Source organism: Anser brachyrhynchus, assembly GCF_964034855.1.
Source record: "Anser brachyrhynchus genome assembly, contig: SCAFFOLD_109, whole genome shotgun sequence".
Classification (NCBI taxonomy): Eukaryota; Metazoa; Chordata; class Aves; order Anseriformes; family Anatidae; genus Anser; species Anser brachyrhynchus.
Window position 1 is genome coordinate 173421 of NW_027663529.1, and position 14658 is coordinate 188078.

Below are 14658 nucleotides of genomic sequence, written 5' to 3' on the forward strand. Positions count from 1 at the left end.
TGCATCCCCAGTGGTGCCAGTGCAGTCTCTGGACTCACTGCACTGCATCCCCACTGGTGCCAGTGCACTCTCTGGACTCAATGCACTACATCCCCACTGGTGCCAATGCACTCTCTGGACTCACTGCAGTGCATCCCCACTGGTGCCAGTGCACTCTCTGGACTGACTGCACTGCATCCCCACTGGTGCCAGTGCACTCTCTGGACTCACTGCACTGCATCCCCACTGGTGCCAGTGCACTCTAAGGACTCACTGCACTGCAACCCCACTGGTGCCAGTGCACTCTCTGGACTCACTGCACTGCATCCCCAGTGGTGCCAGTGCAATCTCTGGACTCACTGCACTGCAGCCCCAGTGGTGCCAGTGCACTCTCTGGACTCACTGCACTGCATCCCCACTGGTGCCAGTGCACTCTATGGACTAACTGCACTGCATCCCCAGTAGTGCCAGTGCACTTTCTGCAGTCACTGCACTGCATCCCTAGTGGTGCCAGTGCACTCTCTGGACTCACTGCACTGCATCCCCAGTGGTGCCAGTGCACTCTCTGGAGTCACTGCACTGCATCCCCAGTGGTGCCAGTGCACTCTCTGGACTCACTGCACTGCATCCCCACTGCTGCCAGTGCACTCTCTGGAGTCACTGCACTGCATCCCCACTGGTGCCAGTGAACTCTCTGGACTCACTGCACTCCATCCCCACTGGTGCCAGTGCACTCTCTGGACTCACTGCACTGCATCCCCTGTGGTGCCAGTGCACTCTCTGGACTTACTGCACTGCATCCCCAGTGGTGCCAGTGCACTCTCTGGACTCACTGCACTGCATCCCCTGTGGTGCCAGTGCACTCTCTGTACTCACTTCAGTGCATCCCCAGTGGTGCCAGTGCACTCTCTGGACTCACTGCACTGCATCCCCAGTGGTGCCAGTGCACTCTCTGGACTCACTGCACTGCATCCCCAGTGGTGCCAGTGCACTCTCTGGACTCACTGCAGTGCATTCCCAGTGGTACCAATGCACTCTCTGGACTCACTGCACTGCATCCCCAGTGGTGCCAGTGCACTCTCTGGAATCACTGCACTGCATCCCCTGTGCTGCCATTGCACTCTCTGTACTCACTGCACTGCATCCCCAGTGGTGCCATTGCACTCTCTGTACTCACTGCACTGCATCCCCAGTGGAGCCAGAGCACTCTCTGGACTCACTGCATTGCATCCCCAGTGGTGCCAGTGCACTCTCTGGACTCACTGCACTGCATCCCCACTGGTGCCAGTGCACTCTCTGGACTCACTGCACTGCATCCCCAGTGGTGCCAGTGCACTCTCTGGAGTCACTGCTTTGCATCCCCACTGGTGCCAATGCACTCTCTGGACTCACTGCACTGCAGCCCCACTGCTGCCAGTGCACTCTCTGGAATCACTGCACTGCATACCCACTGGTACCAGTGCACTCTCTGGAGTCACTGCACTGCAACCCCACTGGTGCCAGTGCACTCTCTGGACTCACTGCACTGCATCCCCACTGGTGCCAGTGCACTCCCTGGAGTCACTGCACTGCATCCCCACTGGTGCCAGTACACTCTCTGGAGACACTGCACTGCATCCCCACTGGTGCCAGTGCACTCTCTGGACTCACTGCACTGCATTCCCACTGGTGCCAGTGCACTCTCTGGAGTCACTGCACTGCATCCCCACTGGTGCCAGTGAACTGCCTGGACTCACTGCACTGCATCCCCACTGGTGCCAGTGCACTCTCTGGACTCACTGCACTGCATCCCCAGTAGTGCCAGTGCACTTTCTGGAGTCACTGCACTGCCTCCCTAGTGGTGCCAGTGCACTCTCTGGACTCACTGCACTGCATCCCCACTGGTGCCAGTGCACTCTCTAGAGTCACTGCACTCCAACCCCACTGGTGCCAGTGCACTCTCTAGAGTCACTGCACTGATCCGAAGTGGTGCCAGTGCACTCTCTGGACTCACTGCACTGCATCCCCACTGGTGCCAGTGCACTCTCTGGACTCACTGCACGGCATCCCCACTGGTGCCAGTGCACTCTCTGGAGTCACTGCAGTGCATCCCCAGTGGTGCCAGTGCACTCTCTGGACTCACTGCACTGCATCCCCACTTTTGTCAATGCACTCTCTGGACTCACTGCACTGCATCCCCAGTGGTGCCAGTGCACTCTCTGGACTCACTGCACTGCATCCCCACTGGTGCCAGTGCACTATAAGGACTCACTGCACTGCATCCCCAGTGGTGCCAGTGCACTCTCTGGACTCACTGCACTGCATCCCCACTGGTGCCAGTGCACTCTCTGCACTCACTGCACTGCATCCCCACTGGTGCCAGTGCACTCTCAGGACTCACTGCACTGCATCCCCACTGGTGCCAGTGCACTCTCTGGACTCACTGCACTACATCCCCACTGGTGCCAATGCACTCTCTGGACTCACTGCAGTGCATCCCCACTGGTGCCAGTGCACTCTCTGGACTGACTGCACTGCATCCCCACTGGTGCCAGTGCACTCTCTGGACTGACTGCACTGCATCCCCACTGGTGCCAGTGCACTCTCTGGACTCACTGCACTGCATCCCCACTGGTGCCAGTGCACTCTCTGGACTCACTACACTGCATCCCCACTGGTGCTAGTGCACTCTCAGGACTCACTGCACTGCATCCCCAGTGGTGCCAGTGCACTCTCTGGACTCACTGCACTGCATCCCCACTGGTGCCAGTGCACTCTCTGGAGTCACTGCACTGCAACCCCACTGGTGCCAGTGCACTCTCTGGACTCACTACACTGCATCCCCACTGGTGCCAGTGCAGTCTCTGGAGTCACTGCAGTGCATCACCAGTGGTGCCAGTGCACTCTCTGGACTCACTGCACTGCATCCCCACTGGTGCCAGTGCACTCTCTGGACTCACTGCACTGCATCCCCAGTAGTGCCAGTGCACTCTCTGGACTCACTGCACTGCATCCCCACTGCTGCCAGTGCACTCTCTGGAGTCACTGCACTGCATCCCCTGTGGTGCCAGTGCACTCTCTGGACTTCCTGCACTGCATCCCCAGTGGTGCCAGTGCACTCTCTGGACTCACTGCAGTGCATCCCCTGTGGTGCCAGTGCACTCTCTGGACTCACTTCAGTGCATCCCCAGTGGTGCCAGTGCACTCTCTGGACTCACTGCAGTGCATCCCCAGTGGTGCCAGTGCACTCTCTGGACTCATTGCACTGCATCCCCAGTGGTGCCAGTGCACTCTCTGGACTCACTACACTGCATTCCCAGTGGTACCAATGCACTCTCTGGACTCACTGCACTGCATCACCAGTGGTGCCAGTGCACTCTCTGGAATCACTGCACTGCATCCCCTGTGCTGCCATTGCACTCTCTGTACTCACTGCACTGCATCCCCAGTGGTGCCAGTGCACTCTCTGTACTCACTGCACTGCATCCCCAGTGGAGCCAGAGCACTCTCTGGACTCACTGCATTGCATCCCCAGTGGTGCCAGTGCACTCTCTGGACTCACTGCATTGCATCCCCAGTGGTGCCAGTGCACTCTCTGGAGTCACTGCACTGCATCCCCACTGGTGCCAGTGAACTGCCTGGACTCACTGCACTGCATCCCCACTGGTGCCAGTGCACTCTCTGGACTCACTGCACTGCATCCCTAGTGGTGCCAGTGCACTCTCTGGAGTCACTGCACTGCATCCCCACTGGTACCAGTGCACTCTCTGGAGTCACTGCACTGCAACCCCACTGGTGCCAGTGCACTCTCTGGACTCACTGCACTGCATCCGCACTGGTGCCAGTGCACTCCCTGGAGTCACTGCACTGCATCCCCACTGGTGCCAGTGCACTCTCTGGAGACACTGCACTGCATCCCCACTGGTGCCAGTGCACTCTCTGGACTCACTGAACTGCATTCCCACTGGTGCCAGTGCACTCTCTGGAGTCACTGCACTGCATCCCCACTGGTGCCAGTGAACTGCCTGGACTCACTGCACTGCATCCCCACTGGTGCCAGTGCACTCTCTGGACTCACTGCACTGCATCCCCAGTAGTGCCAGTGCACTTTCTGGAGTCACTGCACTGCCTCCCTAGTGGTGCCAGTGCACTCTCTGGACTCACTGCACTGCATCCCCACTGGTGCCAGTGCACTCTCTAGAGTCACTGCACTCCAACCCCACTGGTGCCAGTGCACTCTCTAGAGTCACTGCACTGATCCGAAGTGGTGCCAGTGCACTCTCTGGACTCACTGCACTGCATCCCCACTGGTGCCAGTGCACTCTCTGGACTCACTGCACGGCATCCCCACTGGTGCCAGTGCACTCTCTGGAGTCACTGCAGTGCATCCCCAGTGGTGCCAGTGCACTCTCTGGACTCACTGCACTGCATCCCCACTGGTGTCAATGCACTCTCTGGAGTCACTGCACTGCATCCCTACTGGTGCCAGTGCACTCTCTGGACTCACTGCACTGCATCCCCACTGGTGCCAGTGCACTATAAGGACTCACTGCACTGCATCCCCAGTGGTGCCAGTGCACTCTCTGGACTCACTGCACTGCATCCCCACTGGTGCCAGTGCACTCTCTGCACTCACTGCACTGCATCCCCACTGGTGCCAGTGCACTCTCTAGAGTCACTGCACTCCAACCCCACTGGTGCCAGTGCACTCTCTAGAGTCACTGCACTGATCCGCAGTGGTGCCAGTGCACTCTCTGGACTCACTGCACTGCATCCCCACTGGTACCAGTGCACTCTCTGGACTCACTGCACTGCATCCCCACTGGTGCCAGTGCACTCTATGGAGTCACTGTACTGCATCCCGGTGGTGGTGACAGTGCACTCTCTGGACTCACTGCACTGCATCCCCAGTGGTGCCAGTGCAGTCTCTGGACTCACTGCACTGCATCCCCACTGGTGCCAGTGCACTCTCTGGACTCAATGCACTACATCCCCACTGGTGCCAATGCACTCTCTGGACTCACTGCAGTGCATCCCCACTGGTGCCAGTGCACTCTCTGGACTGACTGCACTGCATCCCCACTGGTGCCAGTGCACTCTCTGGACTCACTGCACTGCATCCCCACTGGCGGCCAGTGCACTCTAAGGACTCACTGCACTGCAACCCCACTGGTGCCAGTGCACTCTCTGGACTCACTACACTGCATCCCCACTGGTGCCAGTGCACTCTCAGGACTCACTGCACTGCATCCCCAGTGGTGCCAGTGCACTCTCTGGACTCACTGCACTGCATCCCCACTGGTGCCAGTGCACTCTCTGGACTCACTGCACTGCATCTGCAGTAGTGCAAGTGCACATTCTGGAGTCACTGCACTGCATCCCTAGTGGTGCCAGTGCACTCTCTGGAGTCACTGCACTGCATCCCCAGTGGTGCCAGTGCACTCTCTGGACTCACTACACTGCATTCCCAGTGGTACCAATGCACTCTCTGGACTCACTGCACAGCATCACCAGTGTTGCCAGTGCACTCTCTGGAATCACTGCACTGCATCCCCTGTGCTGCCATTGCACTCTCTGTACTCACTGCACTGCATCCCCAGTGGTGCCAGTGCACTCTCTGTACTCAATGCACTGCATCCCCAGTGGAGCCAGAGCACTCTCTGGACTCACTGCATTGCATCCCCAGTGGTGCCAGTGCACTCTCTGGACTCACTGCACTGCATCCCCACTGGTGCCAGTGCACTCTCTGGACTCACTGCACTGCATCCCCAGTGGTGCCAGTGCACTCTCTGGAGTCACTGCTTTGCATCCCCACTGGTGCCAATGCACTCTCTGGACTCACTGCACTGCATCCCTAGTGGTGCCAGTGCACTCTCTGGAGTCACTGCACTGCATCCCCACTGGTACCAGTGCACTCTCTGGAGTCACTGCACTGCAACCCCACTGGTGCCAGTGCACTCTCTGGACTCACTGCACTGCATCCCCACTGGTGCCAGTGCACTCCCTGGAGTCACTGCACTGCATCCCCACTGGTGCCAGTGCACTCTCTGGAGACACTGCACTGCATCCCCACTGGTGCCAGTGCACTCTCTGGACTCACTGAACTGCATTCCCACTGGTGCCAGTGCACTCTCTGGAGTCACTGCACTGCATCCCCACTGGTGCCAGTGAACTGCCTGGACTCACTGCACTGCATCCCCACTGGTGCCAGTGCACTCTCTGGACTCACTGCACTGCATCCCCAGTAGTGCCAGTGCACTTTCTGGAGTCACTGCACTGCCTCCCTAGTGGTGCCAGTGCACTCTCTGGACTCACTGCACTGCATCCCCACTGGTGCCAGTGCACTCTCTAGAGTCACTGCACTCCAACCCCACTGGTGCCAGTGCACTCTCTAGAGTCACTGCACTGATCCGAAGTGGTGCCAGTGCACTCTCTGGACTCACTGCACTGCATCCCCACTGGTGCCAGTGCACTCTCTGGACTCACTGCACGGCATCCCCACTGGTGCCAGTGCACTCTCTGGAGTCACTGCAGTGCATCCCCAGTGGTGCCAGTGCACTCTCTGGACTCACTGCACTGCATCCCCACTGGTGTCAATGCACTCTCTGGAGTCACTGCACTGCATCCCTACTGGTGCCAGTGCACTCTCTGGACTCACTGCACTGCATCCCCACTGGTGCCAGTGCACTATAAGGACTCACTGCACTGCATCCCCAGTGGTGCCAGTGCACTCTCTGGACTCACTGCACTGCATCCCCACTGGTGCCAGTGCACTCTCTGCACTCACTGCACTGCATCCCCACTGGTGCCAGTGCACTCTCTAGAGTCACTGCACTCCAACCCCACTGGTGCCAGTGCACTCTCTAGAGTCACTGCACTGATCCGCAGTGGTGCCAGTGCACTCTCTGGACTCACTGCACTGCATCCCCACTGGTACCAGTGCACTCTCTGGACTCACTGCACTGCATCCCCACTGGTGCCAGTGCACTCTATGGAGTCACTGTACTGCATCCCGGTGGTGGTGACAGTGCACTCTCTGGACTCACTGCACTGCATCCCCAGTGGTGCCAGTGCAGTCTCTGGACTCACTGCACTGCATCCCCACTGGTGCCAGTGCACTCTCTGGACTCAATGCACTACATCCCCACTGGTGCCAATGCACTCTCTGGACTCACTGCAGTGCATCCCCACTGGTGCCAGTGCACTCTCTGGACTGACTGCACTGCATCCCCACTGGTGCCAGTGCACTCTCTGGACTCACTGCACTGCATCCCCACTGGTGCCAGTGCACTCTAAGGACTCACTGCACTGCAACCCCACTGGTGCCAGTGCACTCTCTGGACTCACTACACTGCATCCCCAGTGGTGCCAGTGCACTCTCAGGACTCACTGCACTGCATCCCCAGTGGTGCCAGTGCACTCTCTGGACTCACTGCACTGCATCCCCACTGGTGCCAGTGCACTCTCTGGACTCACTGCACTGCATCTGCAGTAGTGCCAGTGCACTTTCTGGAGTCACTGCACTGCATCCCTAGTGGTGCCAGTGCACTCTCTGGAGTCACTGCACTGCATCCCCAGTGGTGCCAGTGCACTCTCTGGAGTCACTGCACTGCATCCCCAGTGGTGCCAGTGCACTCTCTGGACTCACTGCACTGCATCCCCACTGGTGCCAGTGCACTCTCTGGACTCACTGCACTGCAACCCCACTGGTGCCAGTGCACTCTCTGGACTCACTACACTGCATCCCCACTGGTGCCAGTGCAGTCTCTGGAGTCACTGCAGTGCATCCCCAGTGGTGCCAGTGCACTCTCTGGACTCACTGCACTGCATCCCCACTGGTGCCAGTGCACTCTCTGGACTCACTGCACTGCATCCCCAGTAGTGCCAGTGCACTTTCTGCAGTCACTGCACTGCATCCCTAGTGGTGCCAGTGCACTCTCAGGACTCACTGCACTGCATCCCCAGTGGTGCCAGTGCACTCTCTGGAGTCACTGCACTGCATCCCCAGTGGTGCCAGTGCACTCTCTGGACTCACTGCACTGCATCCCCACTGCTGCCAGTGCACTCTCTGGAGTCACTGCACTGCATCCCCACTGGTGCCAGTGCACTCTCTGGACTCACTGCACTGCATCCCCAGTGGTGCCAGTGCACTCTCTGGACTCACTGCACTGCATCCCCAGTGGTGCCAGTGCACTCTCTGGAATCACTGCACTGCATCCCCTGTGGTGCCAGTGCACTCTCTGGACTTACTGCACTGCATCCCCAGTGGTGCCAGTGCACTCTCTGGACTCACTGCAGTGCATCCCCTGTGGTGCCAGTGCACTCTCTGGACTCACTGCAGTGCATCCCCAGTGATGCCAGTGCACTCTCTGGACTCATTGCACTGCATCCCCAGTGGTGCCAGTGCACTCTCTGGACTCACTGCAGTGCATTCCCAGTGGTACCAATGCACTCTCTGGACTCACTGCACTGCATCACCAGTGGTGCCAGTGCACTCTCTGGAATCACTGCAGTGCATCCCCTGTGCTGCCATTGCACTCTCTGTACTCACTGCACTGCATCCCCAGTGGTGCCAGTGCACTCTCTGGACTCACTGCACTGCATCCCCAGTGGAGCCAGAGCACTCTCTGGACTCACTGCATTGCATCCCCAGTGGTGCCAGTGCACTCTCTGGACTCACTGCACTGCATCCCCAGTGGTGCCAGTGCACTCTCTGGACTCACTGCACTGCATCACCAGTGGTGCCAGTGCACTCTCTGGACTAACTGCACTGCATCCCCTGTGGTGCCAGGGCACTCTCCTGGACTCACTGCAGTGCATTCGGAGTGGTGCCAGTGCACTCTTTCGAGTCACTGCACTGCATCCCCATTAGTGCCAGGTTATTCTCTGGACTCACTGCAGTGCATCCCCAGTGTTGACAGTGCACTCTCTGGACTCACTGCACTGCAACCCCAGTGGTGCCAGTGCACTCTCTGGACACACTGCAGTGTATCCCCAGTGGTGCAAGGGCACTCTCTGGACTAACTGCACTAAAACCCCAGTGGTGCCAGTGCACTCTCTGGACTCACAGCACTGCATCCCCAATGGTGCCACTGCACTCTCTGCACTCACTGCACTGCATCCCCAGTGGTGCCAGTGCACTCTCTGCACTCACTGAACTGCATCCCCAGTGATGCCAGTGCACTCTCTGGACTCACTGCACTGCAGCCCCAGTGGTGCCAGTGCACTCTCTGGAGACACTGCAGTGCATCCCCAGTGGTGCCAGTGCACTCTCTGGAGTCACTGCTTTGCATCCCCACTGGTGCCAGTGCACTCTTTGGACTGACTGCACTGCATTCCCACTGGTGCCAGTGCACTCTCTGCACTCACAGCACTGCATCCCCACTGGTGCCAGTGCACTCTCTGGACTCACTGCACTGCATCCCCACTGGTGCCAGTGCACTCTCTGGACTCACTACACTGCATCCCCACTGGTGCCAGTGCAGTCTCTGCAGTCACTGCAGTGCATCCCCACTGGTGCCAGTGCACTCTTTGGACTCACTGCACTGCATCCCCACTGGTGCCAGTGCACTCTCTGGACTCACTGCACTGCATCCCCAGTAGTGCCAGTGCACTTTCTGGAGTCACTGCACTGCATCCCTAGTGGTGCCAGTGCACTCTCTGGACTCACTGCACTGCATCCCCAGTGGTGCCAGTGCACTCTCTGGACTCACTGCACTGCATCCCCACTGGTGCCAGTGCACTCTCTGGACTCACTGCACTGCAACCCCACTGGTGCCAGTGCACTCTCTGGAGTCACTGCACTGCATCCCCACTGGTGCCAGTGAACTCTCTGGACTCACTGCACTCCATCCCCACTGGTGCCAGTGCACTCTCTGGACTCACTGCACTGCATCCCCACTGGTGCCAGTGCACTTTCTGGAATCACTGCACTGCATCCCCTGTGGTGCCAGTGCACTCTCTGGACTTACTGCACTGCATCCCCTGTGGTGCCAGTGCACTCTCTGGACTCACTGCAGTGCATCCCCTGTGGTGCCAGTGCACTCTCTGGACTCACTGCAGTGCATCCCCAGTGGTGCCAGTGCACTCTCTGGACTCACTGCAGTGCATCCCCAGTGGTGCCAGTGCACTCTCTGGACTCACTGCACTGCATCCCCAGTGGTGCAAGTGCACTCTCTGGTCTCACTGCAGTGCATTCCCAGTGGTGCCAATGCACTCTCTGGACTCACTGCACTGCATCCCCAGTGGTGCCAGTGCACTCTCTGGAATCACAGCAGTGCATCCCCTGTGCTGCCATTGCACTCTCTGTACTCACTGCACTGCATCCCCAGTGGTGCCAGTGCACTCTCTGTACTCACTGCACTGCATCCCCAGTGGTGCCAGTGCACTCTCTGTACTCACTGCACTGCATCCCCAGTGGAGCCAGAGCACTCTCTGGACTCACTGCATTGCATCCCCAGTGGTGCCAGTGCACTCTCTGGACTCACTGCACTGCATCCCCAGTGGTGCCAGTGCACTCTCTGGACTCACTGCACTGCATCCCCAGTGGTGCCAGTGCACTCTCTGGACTAACTGCACTGCATCCCCTGTGGTGCCAGGGCACTCTCCGGACTCACTGCAGTGCATCCGCAGTGGTGCCAGTGCACTCTTTCGAATCACTGCACTGCATCCCCATTAGTGCCAGGTCATTCTCTGGACTCACTGCAGTGCATCCCCAGTGTTGACAGTGCACTCTCTGGACTCACTGCACTGCATCCCCAGTGGTGCCAGTGCACTCTCTGGACACACTGCAGTGTATCCCCAGTGGTGCAAGGGCACTCTCTGGACTAACTGCACTAAAACCCCAGTGGTGCCAGTGCACTCTCTGGACTCACAGCACTGCATCCCCAATGGTGCCACTGCACTCTCTGGACTCACTGCAGTGCATCCCCAGTCGTGCCAGTTCACTCTCTGCACTCACTGCACTGCATCCCCAGTGGTGCCAGTGCACTCTCTGCACTCACTGAACTGCATCCCCAGTGATGCCAGTGCACTCTCTGGACTCACTGCACTGCATCCCCAGTGGTGCCAGTGCACTCTCTGGAGACACTGCACTGCATCCCCAGTGGTGCCAGTGCACTCTCTGGAGTCACTGCTTTGCATCCCCACTGGTGCCATTGCACTCTCTGAACTGACTGCACTGCATCCCCACTGGTGCCAGTGCACTCTCTGCACTCACTGCACTGCATACCCACTGGTGCCAGTGCACTCTCTGGACTCACTGCACTGCAACCCCACTGGTGCCAGTGCACTCTCTGGACTCACTACACTGCATCCCCACTGGTGCCAGTGCACTCTCTGGACTCACTGCACTGCACCTCCACTGGTGCCAGTCGACTCTCTGGACTCACTGCACTGCATCCCCAGTAGTGCCAGTGCACTTTCTGGAGTCACTGCACCGCATCCCAAGTGGTGCCAGTGAACTCTCTGGACTCACTGCACTGCATCCCCAGTGGTGCCAGTGCACTCTCTGGACTCACTGCAGTGAATCCCCGGTGGTGCCAGTGCACTCTCTGGACTCACTGCACTGCATCCCCAGTGGTGCCAGTGCACTCTCTGGACTCACTGCACTGCATCCCCACGGGTGCCAGTGCACTCTCTGGACTCACTGCACTGCATCCCCACTGGTGCCAATGCACTCTCTGGACTCACTGCACTGCATCCCCACTGGTGCCAGTGCACTCTCTGGAGTCACTGCAGTGCATCCCCACTGGTGCCAGTGCACTCTCTGGACTCACTGCACTGCATCCCCACTGGTGCCAGTGCACTCTCTGGAGTCACTGCACTGCATCCCCAGTGGCGCCAGTACACTCTCTGGAGACACTGCACTGCATCCCCACTGGTGCCAGTGCACTCTCTGGACTCACTGCACTGCATTCCCACTGGTGCCAGTGCACTCTCTGGAGTCACTGCACTGCATCCCCACTGGTGCCAGTGAACTGCCTGGACTCACTGCACTGCATCCCCACTGGTGCCAGTGCACTCTGTGGACTGACTGCACTGCATCCCCACTAGTGCCAGTGCACTTTCTGCAGTCACTACACTGCCTCCCTAGTGGTGCCAGTGCACTCTCTGGACTCACTGCACTGCATCCCCACTGGTGCCAGTGCACTCTCTAGAGTCACTACACTCCAACCCCACTGGTGCCAGTGCACTCTCTAGAGTCACTGCACTGATCCGAAGTGGTGCCAGTGCACTCTCTGGACTCACTGCACTGCATCCCCACTGGTGCCAGTGCACTCTATGGAGTCACTGCACTGCATCCCCACTGGTGCCACTGCACTCTCAGGACTCACTGCACTGCATCCCCAGTGGTGCCAGTGCAGTCTCTGGACTCACTGCACTGCATCCCCACTGGTGCCAGTGCACTCTCTGGACTCACTGCACTACATCCCCACTGGTGCCAATGCACTCTCTGGACTCACTGCAGTGCATCCCCACTGGTGCCAGTGCACTCTCTGGACTGACTGCACTGCATCCCCACTGGTGCCAGTGCACTCTCTGGACTCACTGCACTGCATCCCCACTGGTGCCAGTGCACTCTCTGGACTCACTGCACTGCAACCCCACTGGTGCTAGTGCACTCTCTGGACTCACTACACTGCATCCCCACTGCTGCCAGTGCACTCTCAGGACTCACTGCACTGCATCCCCAGTGGTGCCAGTGCACTCTCTGGACTCACTGCAGTGCATCCTCACTGGTGCCAGTGCACTCTCTGGACTCACTGCACTGCAAACCCACTGGTGCCAGTGCACTCTCTGGACTCACTACACTGCATCCCCACTGGTGCCAGTGCACTCTCTGGAGTCACTGCAGTGCATCCCCAGTGGGTGCCAGTGCACTCTCTAGAGTCACTACACTCCAACCCCACTGGTGCCAGTGCACTCTCTAGAGTCACTGCACTGATCCGAAGTGGTGCCAGTGCACTCTCTGGACTCACTGCACTGCATCCCCACTGGTACCAGTGCACTCTCTGGAGTCACTGCACTGCATCCCCACTGGTGCCAGTGCACTCTATGGAGTCACTGCACTGCATCCCCACTGGTGCCAGTGCACTCTCAGGACTCACTGCACTGCATCCCCAGTGGTGCCAGTGCAGTCTCTGGACTCACTGCACTGCATCCCCACTGGTGCCAGTGCACTCTCTGGACTCACTGCACTACATCCCCACTGGTGCCAATGCACTCTCTGGACTCACTGCAGTGCATCCCCACTGGTGCCAGTGCACTCTCTGGACTCACTGCACTGCATCCCCACTGGTGCCAGTGCACTCTCTGGACTCACTGCACTGCATCCCCACTGGTGCCAGTGCACTCTCTGGACTCACTGCACTGCAACCCCACTGGTGCCAGTGCACTCTCTGGACTCACTACACTGCATCCCCACTGGTGCCAGTGCACTCTCAGGACTCACTGCACTACATCCCCAGTGGTGCCAGTGCACTCTCTGGACTCACTGCAGTGCATCCCCACTGGTGCCTGTGCACTCTCTGGACTCACTGCACTGCAACCCCACTGGTGCCAGTGCACTCTCTGGACTCACTACACTGCATCCCCACTGGTGCCAGTGCAGTCTCTGGAGTCACTGCAGTGCATCCCCAGTGGTGCCAGTGCACTCTCTGGACTCACTGCACTGCATCCCCACTGGTGCCAGTGCACTCTCTGGACTCACTGCACTGCATCCCCAGTAGTGCCAGTGCACTTTCTGGAGTCACTGCACTGCATCCCTAGTGGTGCCAGTGCACTCTCTGGACTCACTGCACTGCATCCCGACTGGTGCCAGTGCACTCTCTGGAGTCACTGCACTGCATCCCCACTGGTGCCAGTGCACTCTCTGGACTCACTGCACTGCATCCCCACTGCTGCCAGTGCACTCTCTGGAGTCACTGCACTGGATCCCCACTGGTGCCAGTGAACTCTCTGGACTCACTGCACTCCATCCCCACTGGTGCCAGTGCACTCTCTGGACTCACTGCACTGCATCCCCAGTGGTGCCAGTGCACTCTCTGGAATCACTGCACTGCATCCCCTGTGGTGCCAGTGCACTCTCTGGACTTACTGCACTGCATCCCCAGTGGTGCCAGTGCACTCTCTGGACTCACTGCAGTGCATCCCCTGTGGTGCCAGTGCACTCTCTGGACTCACTTCAGTGCATCCCCATTGGTGCCAGTGCACTCTCTGGACTCACTGCAGTGCATTCCCAGTGGTACCAATGCACTCTCTGGACTCACTGCACTGCATCACCAGTGGTGCCAGTGCACTCTCTGGAATCACTGCAGTGCATCCCCTGTGCTGCCATTGCACTCTCTGTACTCACTGCACTGCATCCCCAGTGGTGCCAGTGCACTCTCTGGACTCACTGCACTGCATCCCCAGTGGAGCCAGAGCACTCTCTGGACTCACTGCATTGCATCCCCAGTGGTGCCAGTGCACTCTCTGGACTCACTGCACTGCATCCCCACTGGTGCCAGTGCACTCTCTGGACTCACTGCACTGCATCCCCACTGGTGCCAGTGCACTCTCTGCACTCACTGCACTGCATACCCAATGGTGCCAGTGCACTCTCTGGACTCACTGCACTGCATCCCCACTGGTGCCAGTGCACTCTCTGGACTCACTGCACTGCATTCCCACTGGTGCCAGTGCACTCTCTGGAGTCAC